Here is a 19,415-nt window from a genome sequence, read left to right as displayed (position 1 = left end):
AAGACATACCTCTCTTTTTCACCACCATACTTCTCACTGCATAGTTTTCAAAAGTCAGCAGATAGCTACCTTTGGACATTATATAACCATTTCATAACAGCCCTGTGCCTCAGAAAAAAACCCTCATGCTGACAAACTGCCCATGACAATGATAAAATAATAAAAATGCCAACAGACAGATTTTACAAATTAGGCTACATTCTTCCTCATGGGCACTGCTGCATTTGGGATTGGCCTCAGCCAGCACAACCCATTACATTTCTAGACTCTACACAAAGCCCAGGAATGCCCTGTGCTTGCAGGCTCCAGATACTCTGGAAATATAACTTCTTTCTCCAGTTCAAAATTTGGAACCAACTGTCTAAATGCCTACATTCTGCAGAGCCATCTGCTAATCCGGGTGAGCATCAGGTGTCTCAGTGGTGACCAGGCCACTCCTCCATCAGGGTCTGGTGCTGTAACCTTCCCTGGATGCCACCTCATGCCTTCCAGCCTTTCACCTGCTCTGTTCCAAGACCAATTATGACATCCACAACGTCCCATTGGTTCAAGGCGCTGCTGCCAGAAACAAAAGGTAGTGAAGATCATGAGGGATCTGTTTGCCTTACCAGGGCTCACAAATAGGCAGAGGGGATATATTACATGCCATATATAACCAAACACTTTAATACAGGGTAAGGCCATGCACCTTCCACACAACAGCAGAAAAAATATTTAAGACAACATCAAGATGCTTATTCCATGAGTGGTGATCTTTCTGGAGGTGAAGAGTCTCTCTGGAATCGTAAGATGTGCTCCCTCTGTAGCTCACTGCAAGTCTTTGGGCATTGAGGGAATCTTTCCAAGAGACTCATATTCTCTCTAACCTTGGCTGTTTTCTCTAGCAAACAAAGCTACCTGGTATGATGGCATGCTTATCTTGTCTCTCTGTTCTCCCATGGTTCTGAGTCTTTCCACTACTGTTGTCTTATCTTTCACACTGGTCTTCAACTAAACCATTTTGCTTCCCTGATCTGAAAGACAGTAATTTACAAAATTCACATTACATAAGTTCCAGTCTGCCAGCCATGTTGAGTCCATTGAGTGATGTGGAAACTGCCACAGAGCAACTCTGCCCATCAAAATTAAGAGCTCTTAATGCACCCAAAATGCACCCTACTTGAGGTAGGGGCCAAAAATAAGATAAATTCTCATACTCTGACATCACAGAACTGGTTTAAGCAAAAACATGTCACCAAAGAGGAATTATTAGAAGAAATCCTATTAGAAAGATGGAATTTGCCAGAATTTTATTAACTACTGCCAGTGTACATAGTTACAGAAGTTCTGCACACATAAAACATGAAAAGAAAGTGCTGGTCACATTTTCACAGATAGTAATACATTTTCCTAATCTAGGAAACTCTTGGCATTGACTGGCATTGCCTAATGACAATACAAAAATACCATATAAACCCACATCTCACATGGCTTTCAGTGTTTTCAAATGAAGTCCATGATTTTTAAAGGCAGAACTTCCTAGTTCCTTTTACTTAATCTTTTATCTTATTGACACACTGATCTTCCGATTAATTATTACATCAAGTAAATTATATGCGATATAGGAAGAACAGAATGCAAGAAAATCTGAAATTTCTGTTCTGTAAGAGATAATGAAGTTCCAATTTCTTTCAGCCAAAGTCAAAAATGAAATGTTAATTTCCTTCAGAGATTTTTTTTTTCTATCTTCCAACCACCAAATCTTGGCAAAATTTTAAAACACATTCAAAAACCCAGAGTGGTAAGACATTCAACTCTGAATTTGAACATTGCATGTGCAAATTCTGGTATTTTGATAAACAATATTTCGGTAAAAACTCTCCACAATTTTATAAAAAGCAACATCATGATGATAGCCAAGGACAAGGGCTAACACAGCAGTCGTCTAAGCTGATAAAGGCAACAAAGCCATTTATACTTTTCCTGATGGCCAACCTACAACCTTGGGAAGATTTCCCAGGGGCTGATGCCCTGTGGCATGTTACAACACACAGCACTATAACGCAGCCACGTATCTTCAGCCCCGTGCTGAAAAATATTCTACCAGGAAGCTATATGGACAATTTATGTTTAACAATCTCTGCTAAAACAATATTGCTCAATTTCTAAGAAGAAACTCTACCGTACCAGTCAAGCCTTAAAAATGAAGGATTAAGAAAGAGAGAACACTCCTCTCCTCAAAGGACCCAGATGGTTGAGTAACAGCATGTTACCATGTGTTGTAACTTTACTTAGAGATAGTTTTAAATATTTTTAAAGGATAATGTGTGCATTTTTCTATATTCAGGCAAAGCAGGACTGTACAAATAACATCATTCTCTAGTGTTTAATGAAGGTTAACCCTGAGAATCTTGCAGTCAAGGACAAGAGTTTTTAAGACAATTAAATCTATTCCTTTACAGGATCTAGAAAAATGGGTTTACAATACAAAACAAATTTCAGATCACCTACAGCTAAATGAAATTTAGGTTTTAATTCCGAATCTTGAAACAGTATTTTTCTGGTTTCACATTCTAGTTCTCTAAATAAAAATACTATATTCTATCTTACTTGAAATATTAAACATACTGTTTTAAATTGAAATATCTTTTTCACAGGAGGCCTCTATCTGTATTACAGAGACATACTGCAACATTTTCTGCCCTTTTTTTTTTTTTGTAATCAATAGAAAAAATAACTTAAACAAATCTAATAAAGAACTTTTTTCCCTAGAGGTTAAAGAAAGTTTATTTATTTGCTTTAAAAATTGATGACTTGATGAAACACATTTTCTCCTTTATGCATCAGTTATTTCAAGAATGAAAGATGAAAATCCAACTTCAGCATTTATTATTTATTACTAAAGGAATCAGCAATTACTTGATACAAAGTGTTAGTGAGGTATCCTCCATTTTTAAGAGCTTGGGGACCTTTCCAAATTTTGCTGGTCTCTAACTGACCAATAAAGTATTTTTAAGTTGAAAGATACAGCTAACACATTTCATATAAAGAAAACAATTTAAGTATCTAATTTTGAATTAGTAAATACAGAAGTTAATAAGCATTTAACAACTCTCGAATTTTTTACACTATATATACTAAAAACCCTAATGTCTGTACTATAAGCCTTAGGCAATATGTGTGGCATTTTTCTAGCTGTTATATAAACCTTGAGAGAAAAGGATGTAAAATAAAGTATACAGATAGCCCTTTTGTAACTTAACCCCCCCCCCAACATTTTCATCCGAAATTATGTAATTGAACACAATCCATTTTGAGTCTTGCCAGGCATGCATATTTCAGAAGGAATTATGGGTAGAAAAAAAGACCGAAAAAGGCTCTTGAAAAAGCAGATGTGTTTTGATTTTCACCGTACATCTAGCACTATTCCACTGGGCTGCATTTCTTCTTAAACACACGGAAGGAGGAGCAGTATTTGCTCACAGCTTACAGCCTTAATGGCTCTCCATTTTGAAACAAAGATATTTTTCAAAATGTCCATAAAGAAAATAAACACAATCAGTAACTTCATTGTTTAATAAAACACAAGAAAGCAAACCCAGAGAGTTTTAGTGTGTCTCTTTGCCTACATTTTTTCTAACAAGGTTAACCCTTCCTAGAGAGTCCCTCCGAGAGCTGCACTGAGGCTGGGACTGCAGCACTGCTATAAATAGGACTGCCAGGAGGAAGTTGTTGCTATGGAAACACTGGTCATATTTCTATTTTGACTCCGCAGGTCTCTACTGGCATCTACTGTACACCAGTTTAACTGCAGCACACATTTAACACCATCAGCTCTCATCAAGAAGCATTATTTTAAGCTCACACAGTCCAACAGCATCATTTTCTTGTTAACCATGATGATACAAAATGAATAAAAACTAAGTGAGAACCTGGAGCAAAAAACGAAAGAAAAATGACAAATTCAGCATCCAATTTTTCATATGTAATCTGTAAGTTCTTACTGTTCCCAACAGTTCTCTTGACAAAATTTGACAACTTCATCATCTAAGATATTGAGATTTTTCTATGGACACACACCATGGCAGCAATACAATTTTCTTCATTTCTACCAACACATTATCTGGTCTTTTTGAAATCAAATACCTTGTAGTCACAGCCCCAAATCTAGTGCTGAAAGAAGGAGACGGAGAACTCTCTCAGTACAAAAGGCAAATCTTCAACAAAACTGTGCAATCTGCCAAAGACAACTGGATTTCCCTCCTAAGAGGAAAACCTTGCTCCATACTTGTCTCACAGCTTCCTTCAAGATGCTGTACTCACTGATGGTTCCCAATACTACAGTTCAGTCTGCAAGATTGACATTAGCAGAATGTGAATAAAAATTACACAATTGCTCCATAATAAAACAAAGGTTAGCCAGGAACCATCTCTGAAACAGCTGCTTTCATATAAATACGAGAGATCTGGAAGTACTGGTGAAATCTGCTTGGTGTCCATGCCCTTCCAAATCACACACTGCTCAAATAACCCTCTGTAGTTATTTATGACACTTTGACAGCCATTCAGAAGTTTTGCACAAACCCTGTTACTTTGAAATAAAAGAGAAAGTACCTATGTAAGTGTTTTTTGTTATATTTACACAGAATAGTACTCTGCCAGGAGTAAGCTGTTTTTGCTTTTGAACCAATGAGGTCTAGAAAAAACATGTAAGTGTATGGACTTTAAAATCCAAGGTTAAATTGTGAAGCAATTTAGCATGAACTCAGTTACTCTGCGTCTCTAAAAAACCTAACAGCAAATAAAGGTTTTAACAGCAAATAAAGGTTCACTTAATTTCTATCAAACTAATTACTACTGTTGATTAATATTGAGCATTAATGGGTGACTGAATCAAAATGAGTAAGCTGAAGTTCTTGAATTAGAAGAACCATGCAGACATTTTGCTCAGTATCTGACTGGGCTCAAGGAGAAGCTCCCTGCTTCCATTCTGGCCATTCTCATCAGAACAAAGATGCTGAAGATCTGGCTCTCAAAGGAACCATAAAGGCTCCTGCAGGTGCGAAGTTGCTGTGGAAAGATCTTGGCTACAGGAAGCTTTGGGTAGAGGAGCTCTACTTTTTCCAAAATCTACAGGTTTGGTCTATCCTTCCTTGGTTTATCTACTTAGCTAAAGGAACTTGTAAGGAACTGCCCCATATGAGGCACACTTAGGTTCCAAAACCTCTTCCTAGGACACATTATGCATTATGTGTCCTGAATCAGAGTGCTGCACACAATGAATTATTATTAACCCTGAGAGATCTGGAGTCCTGTTTACAGATCATTTTTGACACAGAATAATGGGAAGTAAGAGAAAGGACAACAGTAAAACGTTCACCTAAACTGAAGTCTCATAGGCTAAAAGTATTCACTACATTAGCAGCTACACTTCACTATCAGATCTGTACTGTACAATAAAAGACCAGAATGCTAAATACTAGAGTAACCAGAGACATTTTAGTAACACTTTCAGGAAGCCAATCTACATTTTAAATTGCCAGCACACTTCCTAGGGGAAAAAATAACTCAAACCAAACGACTCCACCTTGAGCTAAGTATTTTAAATTCATACCTTAGTTTTCCTCCAAAACTGGAGTGTTTCTTGATTATATGACACTTAGGTTCAATTAGAAAAATATCCAAATAAGAAAGAAAGCAAACCAAAGTAACTATTGAAAGGGATAGTGCTTTTTCATAGACTGAAGGAGTACAGAGTGCAAATTAGAACACAGTAGCAGCTTTCATAAAATACAGTCTGAAGTACAAAACCTTTGGCCATGGGCTGCAGAGATGCACTCACCACTACACAGCCCCTGTATTCCAGGGGCTCACCAGACTACAGGCTGCCCTAGAGGTCCCTGGTCCCTCCACTCCTACCAGCCTCCTCAGCTTCAGATACCCCACAAAACAGAGGAAAAGTGAAGCACTCACTGTCCCTCACAGCAGCTAGATTGGAACATGGGCATTAAACCCTGAAAAGTAGAGAATGCTGCTGGCCACAGGACAAGAGGCTGCAGAATGTCTAAGAGGGCATTTCAGAGTTTGCACAACACACCTTGTGCTAAGTGGAATCTCAACTAGAGGAACTTGCACGACTGCAGAGGCATCAGAAGCACAGCTCAGAAAATAAGATTTCTCTACATACTGAAGTTAATTACGTATTGTTTACAAAATACATGTTAGGCTGCACTTAAACGGAGTAACAAATGCCATCTGCTGGTTTAAGACCAAACAAAGCATGAGGTACAAAACCTATAATACTGATCAGAAAATTTTAGTTCTCAGTCATTCATCTGTAATGTGCTGTATAAACACAACTGAATATCTCAGATTTTTAGAGGGGAAATAATTCACACACCAACCTTCTAATTACTGGCTATTTTTCTTTGTGAGGCAGTAACAAAGTTCATAGAAAGTACTTTTTTTCCCTATTTGTGATGGGTTTTAATTTAAAAATTCTAATTTATATTAAATTTATTTCACATAAGGTGAGTTTCTCTTTATTTGACTGAATATATTCTTAATAGTATTTACATTTGGATATAACAGAAATATTTTACCAAGTTAAAAAAAATTCTTAAAATGAAACATTTGCCTTTTGCTATTTATGAAATGTGTTTAGCAGTAAGCAACAAGCATTTTGCTTCTCAGTCCACATAACCTTGTGGCATTCCCAAGTTTTACTTAACAACAAATGCCAAAACAACTAACGTTTTGAGAGATAGAACGGTCAAAAGATAACTTTCACCCTTCCATTTACAAAGAATGAGATACATACGTGACTGCAAGTATATTTAATTTGGTTTTATGTTTGTTTAAAAGCACAGGAAAGCAAAAGGCACTTTTCAGTAAAGAAACATTACAAGATTAAATGCATAATGTTTCTTCTTTTTTGTGGACAAAATATACTAATTTTTGTAATTCTCTGAACAAAGTCAAACCAATTCACATGGCATGCCAGCTCCACATGCAATATGAATGTCAGCAAAGATACAATTCCTTAATATTGTATCCTCAAATTTTCAATTGTATTTTCCCATTCAAAGCAGCATGATCAAAGATTTTTTTAAAAAAAAAGACCAGAAGAAACTAATGATTTCTTCACCAGAACTTACAGAGAATAACTTACAAGCTGTGCTGAACATAACATCTTTTCTTATTTTTAGAGCAGAATGAGTGCTTGATAATACATAATATTTTTATTTTGAGAAGTTTAAGAATTCTGCATTTTGTTTAAAAAGCATATATTTTCTTTCTAAGAAGCAGATTTTTGTTATGCTGGCTACTTGTAATAGAGCTCACTCCATTAGATTTCACAAAGAATAAACTTTTCCACAGTAACATTATTTAAATCAAATAAAGACATAATTTTAAATTAAGTTTAATATAAACTTTAAAGTGACAGGCAAACCACAGTAAATCATCTTGAAGCTACTTTTTAATTAGATACAAGAACATCCATTAGTTGTAATTGTATTTACCTTTAATTTTCTCTAAAGAGAAATAAGAGCAAAGAGTAATTAAAAATGCATTCTGAAAACCAGTGTGTTGCATACTGTGAATTGCCAACAAAATCATCTTCTCAAGGCAGTGACAATCAACCCCATACCCTCCTGAACAAGGATACTGTGACTCTTCTGACCACCATGTGCTTCAGCGCACACCGCCACTGCAGATGCACACAGGGAGAGCAGAGCATTTGCCAAACAGGCTCCACCATCTAGGGCCCTCCTGCTAATAACTGGGAATGCTATCCTCTATCTGGCAGTGGTCACATCATAGGATAGGCCATCTTAATAATGATTACTCCAAAATAAAGAAAATGTTTGGAATAGTGCTATTTTGAATGGGTGAAGTCTATCACATGATAGCAGCATACAGGCCCTTCTTATTTCTGGGAAATAAAAATCTCTCTAATTTAGCAGAGCTGGAAGACGTCTCTTGATTTTTTATCTTAACTTACTTGAACCATTTTGAGAAAAAAATGCTTAAAAGTTTGTAACTAGCCAGAGGCTTAATTTCTTCCTCCTGGAAGAACAAACATGTTTCACTGTGAGCCAGTCTCAGATGCTCATAGCTCTTCCTAACAAGCTCAATACAGAATTGTTATTTCTGGGAGTCACATGGCATGTGGGAAGGTTCTGGTTTTCTTCCAATTCCTCTCAAGTTAAAATCTACCCAAGAAAACTGCCAACTGCCAAAATGAGGTAACAGTTGCACTACATTGGGCAATTTTTCTAAACTTATTTCCACTATAAGATCCACCTTCTTCCACTCTAGGGAGGGTGGGTGGAAGGAAACACATGGCATCCCATTTAAGTGAAGTATCAAAATAATGAACTTAGTAACTGCAGTAACTGAGCCCTCTCCTCACCTTTCTAATACAATAAAAAAAAGCACAATACTTAAACTACAAGAAATAAAAACCTAAATGAATACTTACCTGAAGCGAAAATGAGCACTTAGATATTATTAGGTAACATATGACATTTGCATTCCATTGTCTCTGTAAAGCTGACACTTTCAGAAGAAAATATCAGCTTAATTTATCAGTCAAATAAGGCAAAGTATTATTGCAACTTTTTAAACACTGCCGATATATGATTTTTCTGTAAAGTTGTGCAAGGCTAACAATGCACTTATGCATTGCTGGAAAACTTGCAGCCTCATTGCCATTCATGTTGAAACACCAAGTTTATCTTCCTTCCTAGCTCTAAGGAAAAATGGGTACATATATACTCACTCTAAGAAACAGGAAAGAAAAGTTGATATTCTGGGTACAAATTTTGTTCTACTTAAAGCAACCAGGTCGAGGAATATAGATAAGAAAAGCATACTTTCAGAAGAACTGCAAACAAAACCATAACTAACAATCCTGATAACAAAAGGCTTGCCGTCACCTAAAATAGGTATGAAAATAGCAGGGCAGCAAACTCAGCATGAACCTCTAACTCTTCTCCTTTTTGACAAAGAAAAATTCTTCTCAATACTATTAAAAATGCAATTCATGTCGCTAAGTAAATATTTTACTTCTGAACATCATATATGAACACTGTTACATGAATATACAGATATTACACAGTATTTTGAAAACCTTTCCCTCCTCCTCCCTCTCATTTGGAGAGTTTTTGTTGAAATTATTTGTTTCACTCCCTTAAAGGAGTGAACACACATCTAGAGATTCAATTATCAGACGCACGACTGGACACAGGCTAGACAAGAGACCACTCATGTCCTCTGCAGTGTGCTGTGGAGGCTGAGCTCAGATGTTCTCTCTGCCTTTCTGCACAGAATTCTTTTGCACCTCTGGTTTTGCAAATACCTCTTCAATATAATTTTGTTCCACATATTATACATTCCAGCATTTTTCAGTTCAGCCTGGCTGCTTAATATGCCAAAATTTTTAATCATACATTCCATCTGTTCTCATTAATTTATGTAGTCTAAAAATAATTTGTAGCCTGAAATTCAACAGAAAACTCAGACTTACACATGGAAACAATTTCAAATAAAATTGACCTTTTTTTGTTTAAATTAAAAATAAGACTTATTTTGATGTTTCATGCTTAAATTCGCATCCTCAAGTTCAAATGCTGCTGTAATTTTTTTTGCATCAGACAAGAAGTCGGATTAACATCACACTTTTGACAGTAAACAACATAAATTGGCTGACATATTAAAAATTAAGAGAATTATAAGTACACATAAAAAAGACTTATTCAATAAAGTCTGATTTTTGTCCTAAATCAAATAAACCCCAAATTAAGGCCTCCGAAAAAAACATATTGAGTGAAATGGATTATTATCAAGACCTATTTACACCAGCAACTTTAATTATTGCTAGAACAGGTTGAAATATTAAAGATAAAGGAAATTAGGCTTGCTTCTTTGCTTACAAGTAATTAGTGAGCCATTAAAACACAGCTTAAAATTAAAATATTCTTTTCTCTCTCAGTAAATGTCTACTTCAGGAACAAGTATGACACAAGCATGGGGAACATAACAATATTAGACTACATCAGAATGTCACCAACACTTGGTCAAAAATTAGAATTTTGCAACAGAACTGGGAGGAGGAAAGGCAAAAAAAAGCAGAGGAAGGGCCAACAGGCAAAGAATTGAGAACTGATGCAAGACTGCATTAGGGAGCTGGCACAAGGCAGAGGTAAAAATGAAACAAGGAGCTAAGGAAGGACAGAGTGAGGCCTCTGATCTGAAACCACTACGGTGAGTGAAGGCAAAACCTGAGCTTGAGGGTAAGTTCAATAGCAAGAAAAGTTATCTTCACCAGTAGTCTCAAACAATTAAAAGAATTTTATTCTCTCATGTTATTTAAAAAAAAGTTGCACAATTCAAGCCTCCAAGAGCATAGCGTAGGCAAAATTTTTCTAGATAAAAATCTGGCCTATCACTGTACATGGAGAAGAAAAATGGCCTAACCTCTTCCTGCCCCAATTTTTCATCCATTTAAATTTAAAGGACAATATTCCATGTCTCTATACAACTTCACCCTTAATTCTGTTTTAGATATTCATTTTAGAAGGTCAAAGGCCAAAAACTGATTTAACACAATCTTATTATCTCAAATCTTTTTAGTTCTCAAACTGAAAGGAAAGCTTAATTTAGTTACTGACTGCCAACTGGGCATAAAGGAAAGATGAAACACCCAATTATTTAATATTCTTCAGTATTTTAGCAACTTATGACTTGGCTATAACTAACTCAGGAAATGAATATCAAACTTTGGGCATGCTAGGAAAATGAACTTCTCAAACACTAATGTTTGCTAGCCTTCATTTTTATCTGATGTTACTACAGATACTGATTAAGACATTTAAGCTGTAAAACTTAGTGGCTACAGCATCAGTAATATCTTGATGTCTTCATATAAAATTAAAAAAAACCCAAAAAATCTGACCTTGGGGTGCTATCTCTTCAGCCAGAGCCAAGACTACAACACAAAAAGTGACTTCAGAAAAGCACTTCTGCTCCCTGGCTCATAGGCTAAGCCATCAAAACATTCAAAGTTTAGCATTTGTCAGTGTGTGTCACCTAAAGGTACTCCTTTGGACCCCAAACTATGACACAGCTCAGACTACAAAAATAATATTCCTTTCTGATGTGTTTTTAAATACTGGTATCTATGATGCAGCTTGTCATTGGTATTTTTGTCTTTGTAACTTCCAGACTGAACTACTACAAGTGGGAATTACACACATTCATGCTCAAAAGCCCAACTACAATCAGTGTACAAGACCACTGCATGCTCTGACAGAGCCATGAAACCAACAGCTCAGTAACATTTTACCTGCTCTCCTAAGACTCATCTGTTGCATTCTACAGCTGCCTTAACCTAGAAATTACTAAAATTCCTTATTGCGTTGATGACTCTCTCTTTACCCACTTTCATGACTGTGATTATTTGACGACGTGAGACTGATAGAAATGTCCTAACATTTAACTTGAACCACGTGCAGTGGGGATAAAGAGATCCTACTTGGCCATTACAAAATAAATATTAATCTATACATAACTTTTGAGCTATGACTCCATCACTGCAGAGTAAGAAAGGTAAAGGCTGTTGGCTTTCCAATAGCTGATATATTTTTAATATGAGACTGATTTTTATAAGAGATTAATAAGTTTTGAAAAGCCTGTCACTTACAGGGAAACAAACATTTTTCTTTTGGTTGAACTTAAGTTCACAGAGAAAACATTTTCAAAACAAAATACCATTAATATGATTCTGAGCTCATGACTTCCAGCATAAATTTCATTTTCCCTTGCAGTATCTGAACATTTTCAGGACTGAAATGAAGAAGATGAAGTTTCTCCAGCTTGCTCATTTTGAAGAATTTACACAATTCACCTGACTTTATTTCAGGGTTTTTTTATGAACGAACATAAAAGTTTGAAACATGGCCAGAAAGATGAACAGATACTCCAGGACCCCATTAGGAGGCACTTTACCCAGGAACAGATGGGAAACCTGCTCTGCAGTAGAAGCCAAAAGTTTGCAAAGTACTTTCCCAGAGTCCATTTAGGTTTAAAAATAGAAATGTAGTATTATGATACAGCAGTCACATGTGGTACATTTGATCTATTTTGAGCTAAAATTAATAAGCACTTTGAGAACGTGAAGTAAATTGATATACTAATTGCCATAAAATAAGGTATAGTTTTCTCTCTGTAACAGACTGCCAATTTAAATGTATGACTGGCAAAAAAATGAAGATACACGTTCTTTTAAGTTACTAGAAGTGTTACTACAAGCCAAAGGTAATTATAAGAAGTCACTTCACTGTATTGCTGTATGCCTAGGTCTTTTAAAGAATAGACTGTTGCATAAATATTTTCAGTTATTTGCCAGTTTACAGATGAAAGCTGCTTAATAGTGCCAACTAATTTTAAAAGCTAATTATTTTCCCAAAAGCTACGCTTTTCCCAACAGAAATTCAGAAATGGTTAAAAGCAACAGGACTGTTAAGCCTGATTGCATTGCCTCTGCCTTGTTTTTTCTGGAACATCGCAAATGAGAAGTAAGGATTTAGACAATCATATGACTCCCAAGTTTAACTGCCCAGATTTTCAGTGCATCAAGCCTAAGTAGGAAGGTCAACAAATAGTGCAGTTTGACCTCAGATAAAAGCGGAATAGTATCTACAAACAATTTCATACTGTGATACCAGAGCATGACACATTTCTGTTATTCATACAAAACACTGATGGGTGGGCTTCTAATGAGATTTTTAGGAGTACTTCTGAGTTTTGAAAAACAACTCCGTAAGAGTTCCAGAGGGCATTATCAAAGGCTTATCACAGTACCTATTCTCTTCTTCTGATCCCAAATTTTCTCTCTTAAATTTGATATAATATTTATACAAATAGATTTCTTCCCAAAATTTTTCATCAATTCCTCTAACTTGAACATAAAAATATGCAAGCTACAAACTATGTCACTGAAAAAGCTACCTCTTAGTTTTATTGTACATTCTAAAAATAATAACCAGGAATTTAGGTGACACTGGATAAAGTCAACTAAACCACTATCAGCCTATTTTCATACTAGTTATGAATATTTATGAATACAGACAATAACTAGTAAAAGTTATTATATAGTATATATAAATACTTTTATATAAAAATATATATTTACTTTTTTACATTTTGTGAATACAGACAATAACTAGTAAATGTTATTATATAGTATATATAAATACTTTTATATATAAATATAGTAAAAGTCTGTATTCATAAATATTCATACTAGTTATGAATATTTATGAATACAGACAATGACTAGTAAAATTTACTGTCTTTCCATAGGAAGATATTTACAAATCAAACTGTATAAACAAGTACTTGTCTACATAACTTAATTCAAACACAAAACTATGTTTTAAAGACATAACTTATATTTCACATTTTGGCATTCAAAGGCATTAAGAAAGTCAGAATTAGTATTCTTTTAATAACCTCTGCATGGCCTTTGTTTACACATTCTTTGAAACACAGATATAGCCATGGATTCGTTTTTCCACAGACTGGTACTTCCTAAAGAACAATGTATGGAATTATCCTGACACTCACTCAGGATCAGGCAGTGTATAGGAAATGTATTGGTTGACATGGATCAACCAATCTTTGGAAAGATCCACAGAACCCTGGAGGCAGGATGAAATAGCCTTTAGCAGCATCAGGATGAGCTGCTGCCAAAGGCTACTATACCTTGAAGAGTAGACACTATACTTGTTCTGTGACAAGTTATTTAAACCATATGATTTTTCAGCTATAGGTACTGCTGCTTTTTTATCTCCACAATGAGGAAATGGTATTTGGGTGCCTATTTCACAAAGCAGAAATCAAAACTACTAGAACAGGAAGAAAACAAGCAGGGAGGAAAATGAAGCTTTATTTTATTCTCTACCCACTGCATTGCTTAACGTACAGTAACAAATCAGATAACTTTCATATGGAACTTCAACAGAAAATAGTTTAAAGCAATGTGTTTTAAAAAAAATTATGTATCACCTGAAAAGTCACATCTTGGCCTGTTGACAGAAACACTAAACCATAAAATGAAGGCAAAGAACTAGGTGATCCAGCAAAAGAACCTTTGGACAGTACATATCATTACAGCTCTGCCAGTCAAGAAAAAACCAACCAAACCCATGCTCCTCACACAAGTGCACATTGCTACGTACTTGACCTGAGCAGGTTACCTGTTTCCATCATCCACTCATCACTTGAACAGAAATGCTGCTCTCTGCAGATTATCCTGACTCAACCCTGGGTATTTATAAAGAATGTATAAAATTCTACCTGTACAAAGAAACGAACGTGAGAAGTCCATAACAATGCTTCTTTAGCCATGCTCAGTTAAAAAATGCCTTGCTGTGTTTTTCACAGGCCGTCTTCCACTATTTACTCAAACTCTCTCTGGGGCATTCTTGCTGTGTGTTTGACTCCCCTCAGAAACAACATACACTCATCTTCCCCAAATGATACACAGGTACACAGGTCCTCCTTCCTGAAATATTCCACTGGTGAGCTGCCTGGTTTTTTTTATTTTGAAAACATCTATTTAGCTAGTTTGAGTTTTGGTGGACTTTTTGGTTAATTTACCAAGGATAGGAAAGCTGCATTTCTAGCCTTCATTTTCCCTAGAAATCTACTCAGCCCATAATATCAGAAATGTGATAAGAACAGACAGTGTAAGAAGTGTTTGAATAATTCTACTCCTACCAAGCAAAGTAAGATACCAAAAGAGACACATAAATAATGAAACCTTTACTTCTAAGCAAAGCAAAATTTAACTAATATCTAGTAGTTAAAAATATTAAAATGCATAGGTTTTTAATCCACACTAGTAATCATTGTTTACTATTTAAAGCAACTCAATTAACTATCCTGTAATATGAAATAAAAATGTATTCTTGAAATACAAGTTGTTAAAAACATCCCATGGCACCTTGTTTCAACAAGGGATACATGTCCTTTTTCTTTTTAAATATTACCTGAACAGGTGCATAGTTTGAGGGGTAAAGTTCACTAAGAATGACAATCTTGCTTGCCCACAATACTTTCTATACCAGACTTTAGAAGACAAAACAAAAGGCAGATGCATGGTGTATCAATGCTCGTTGGCAAGAAAGTATTTTCTTTTAGTGAGAATCCTAACAGTGTCATTGAAATCACTCAATGGGAAGAAGGTGAAGAAAATACAGCAAAGATATATCTTTTATGTTGTTACACATACTACAACAGAAACACTGATTTAAGACAAACTGTCTTGACCCTCATAAATTAATTTGTTGCTAAGCCAGATTCTCTTTGCTAATAAATCAACAAGTAATACTGCAACATGTAACTTGAATTAATGAAAATATTATACTTGCATTGTCTAACAGAGGACCAGAAAATTTCACTTTAAGAAGATTTTGTTTCTTGAAGTGAAAAGTTTCTTAAAGTGAAAGTCTTCTTAAAAATGCTTTTGTGAGGCTAAAACATTCATGTAAGAAAAAATGTTTTCCTTACCTATTAATGGCTTAATTTATAAAAAATCAACTTTGAACATAAATGTCCAAATTTTTCTACCCTTAACCAGACACACAAATTCACAATATCACTACCACACCAGCGCCACAGACTACAAATTATTTATGGCCTATTTATGGGGCCCTTACATACATATCGTTATCTTCAGATCAAAATTAATGCTATCTGGAATAGCAGTATGACCCACACATTCTGAGACTTAAATGGAAAAAAAAAAATTTCTAAGAGGAAAAATATTTCAGATACACTTTATTTCCTTTTATATAAATGAATCAAATACATATGCTTTAAAAAGTTCCCCGTGGTATATTAAAAGACCTTCTCTTGAAACAGACCTTTTCTTATTTTGGCCACTTAAGCAAAATTGGTGACTAAGATAAGAATGGAACAAGAGTTGGCCATCATCTCCACTCTTCTGTGCCTTTACCAGTAAAAACTGATACCAGCTTTCCTGAAGTATGTCACATACAATGTCCACAGAATATTCATATATACTACAGAATTTTAAACTCCTATCACATGAATGCTTTAAGATGCAACTCTTGATGCATTAACCACTGTTTTGTCCCATTTTCCTAGCTTCAATTCCAATGTACCTCTCACCAACATCATGATCAAAATACAATAAAATGCTTACAAACAATGATCTTGCCAAAAGCAGAATTATATTTGCTGTATTAAAACTGTTATCCTTCTCCTCACTTCCTCCAAACTGAAAAATCATTAAGGGGTGATGGTAGGAAAATTTCTTGCCCTCATTCAGAGCTTTTCTTCCTTCAGTTAAATTAATTCCATCTATACATTAAGTATGCATAGTTCAGTATAAAGCATCTATAAATGTTAGACTACCATTAGGACTACATTTTTGCCTTCTGAAATTGTAAAAATTTCAAGGACCAGATTTATATCTGCTTGTAGGTCATCTTTCAAAACTGTTCTCATTTTGCCATCCCTTCTTAAATACTATCACCAGTGAAGAAGTACTTGAACAGAATGATTAGCTGGAAGTACTTTTTAAACTGCAATAATGTCTGAGTCTAAGCACAATATTTTAGTACTTCACATTGCAGTTCCCTATGTTCTGTTCTAAATTATCAAATGCTGTGACAACTACTCTGTGTTTGGACCATGAAACCACCCCAGTAAGTACATTTATAAAAATGAAACACTGTTTTTGTTGTGATTACATATTGTCTCGTAGGATACTGCAAAGTTGATGCTGCTGCAGCAGGAAAGTAATTTTGATTCAGATAACCCTCCTCCAACTACACAAAGAAATGAGAACCTCTGAAGCAATAACAGATGTCAGCAGCATCTGCAGTTTAATCTTTCATGAGAGAATACACTCCGCCATATGATGAAACACCAGAAAAAAAATTAATGGTACCTTTCATTGAATAGTTCTTGATACAATCACAAATAGGAAGATCTAGTGTTTCATCATATCCTTGGAGTACAATAAAGGTCCACTGGACTCTTATCAGCAGGGAAAGAAGTGTCCCAAAAAAGAGTAGCATCAACAGACATGTCAACAATTTTTTTTTCCTTTTTTAAACACACAACACTAATGTACTTCTGTATTTTGGAAGAGGAAAAATACTCTCCATACTATAATGCTATAGGTGATACCTGTATCATTAGCAAATACTTAATAGGGACTAATAATACGATTTCTTAATTTTCTTCATCTTCCTTCTTCAGTATTTACTATTACTTTGACTCAGAAAATTGCCAACATTGTGGCTTACACCCATTTACTGAATATATTTCATCTTTCACAACTGAAGCATGCATTTTCCCGAAATGTATTTCCCTCAGTTAATGTCCCCTTTTCATTACTAAATGTGCATCCAACAAGAAGTGAAGTGTTTTTCATATAACTCTTGCCTTCTTGAGACTATCCAAACTTGTTCACACCATTTGAGAGGAATTAAAATTCTCACTCTGGCTTTATTTCTTAAAAATGTACCTATCTATTGTCTCCTTGCAGTCACTTTCTACAAACCCCTCTCTAGTGCTGCACAAGTATTAAACAGCTCAACAGACTTGCTCTGCTATTCAGCCTCTCTGTAACACATAAGAGAATCATAGAAGGTCAGGTTGGAAGGGACCTCAAGGCTCATCTGGCCCAACCTTTCTTGACAAAAGCATACCTTAGACAAGATGGCCCAGCACCCTATCCAGCTGAACCTTAAAAATATTGCTTTTGGGGAGTCCACCACTTCCCTGGGGAGATTACTCCAGTGGCTGACGGTTCTCCTGGTGAAAAATTTGTGTCCAAGTCCAAAGAGACTGCACATGAAAGGATTGCACTTTCGTGCTTTCCATACTGAACATCTACTGCTCTGTTTTCTTAGCCACTGTGTCTTGGGCAAGTCCTCTTAACAACAAGACTGGCAGCAGAACAAGTAAGTTTGTATGTATTAGTGGAAATGAATGAGTCAATTTAGTTGGTGGAGAAAATTATAGTGTTGTGAATAGAACTGTGGAAAACCAGCCAACTACTATTTTCTGTTTGGAATTACTTTCACACAAAGAAAGGCAGAACTACCACAAGTTATTTTTGAAAGAAGGGACAATAAGGCTATGAACTTTATTTTTATTTTAAATGAAAAATACTGATTTTTTTGCAGGATGTATCTTCACCACTAAATGCAATAATTCAGTTCAACTGCATCAAAGATAAATGCAAGAGATAGCTTCATTTTTCTTGCCAAAGATCATGCTAAATTTCCAATGCTTACACCTCTAGCTTTACCATAGCATTTAGGCTAACTTTGGTATCAGATTATTTCATTCATATCTCTCACTATGCTGCTGCACAGTTCTGCACATCTCTTCTTCCTCCTGCTACTCCCTACTTACATGCTGTATCTAAAAGGAGTGTGTATGTTTTAGTCATCTTCCAGTTTTATTTGTCCTAACAAATACTTGAGTGCATTCTGGAGCAATTAAAATATGAAGAGGAAGGCTGGTGATCTTTTTGATAACTTTGTCAAAATAAATTGTGCTGATGACCATGAGGGTAATCACACTGAACAGAACTAAAATGATACAAACACTATTTTAGTCTCAGTTGTAAGTAAAAAATGGGACAACTCTTGCATCTAGTATTTGAGAATGGCATGGTGACGCACAGCACTACAAAGTCAGTCAGCAGCATCTCTGGATCAAGGGAAGGCTCCAAAGAGTCCCTCAAATTAAAAACCATCTCATGTTAACATATCTAAAAAGTGATATCGACACATGCAACAGTAGCATTTTCTTCTTCCCTTCAGTGAAATGTGTGTGTTTGCTTCAGCTGCAAAAGGCGCTTGCAACACCATTTCCCCCTTGTTTTGGATCCCTCCTTTGTATCAGCCCAACACAAGGTGGGGCGGTGTTTTAAGACAGATCCATGAAATAAGGGTTAAAACGGCAGCACCAGGTGGCAGCAAGGATGTTAACCATTGTGGTGAGACAGAGAGCAGTCCTTGAACAGCTGTATCAGCACAGGAGGACAGTGAATTGTAGCTATGAGCAGAGCAGCAGGGGGGATAAGGGCAGGCATTTTTCAAGTCAGCTTTACTGCCAAAGAAAATTGGTCATGTAAGTATTCCACAAGCAGCAAGTTGAAGAATGGTTCATAATTATAAACTCAAACCTCAAACTGGAGACAGTACAAGCATGTTTTCAGTTTTTTCAAAAATATCATACCAACAAGTATCAGGTTCTACTCTGAAGACTCTTGCCCAGCAGAGAATTGCTTCTCAAAGAGGTCCTGAAAAAAACACTCTAAAGTAACAGTGACAAGTAATGGGGGCTATAACTGGTTTAAAAATTCAACCAAATCATCA

The 19,415-nt window shown here is 35.7% G+C and overlaps 1 protein-coding gene across 2 annotated transcripts in view; it reads right to left on the bottom strand.

The window, feature by feature from the left end:
* PRKACB (protein kinase cAMP-activated catalytic subunit beta) overlaps positions 1-19,415 on the bottom strand; it is a 66,739-nt gene that overhangs the window by 35,965 nt on the left and 11,359 nt on the right. The window lies entirely within an intron of this gene.

The sequence above is a fragment of the Sylvia atricapilla genome, chromosome 9 (assembly GCF_009819655.1).
Source record: "Sylvia atricapilla isolate bSylAtr1 chromosome 9, bSylAtr1.pri, whole genome shotgun sequence".
Lineage (NCBI taxonomy): Eukaryota > Metazoa > Chordata > Aves > Passeriformes > Sylviidae > Sylvia > Sylvia atricapilla.
The sequence above is the reverse complement of the archived record's forward strand: the minus strand, read 5'-3'. Positions and strand labels throughout refer to the sequence as shown.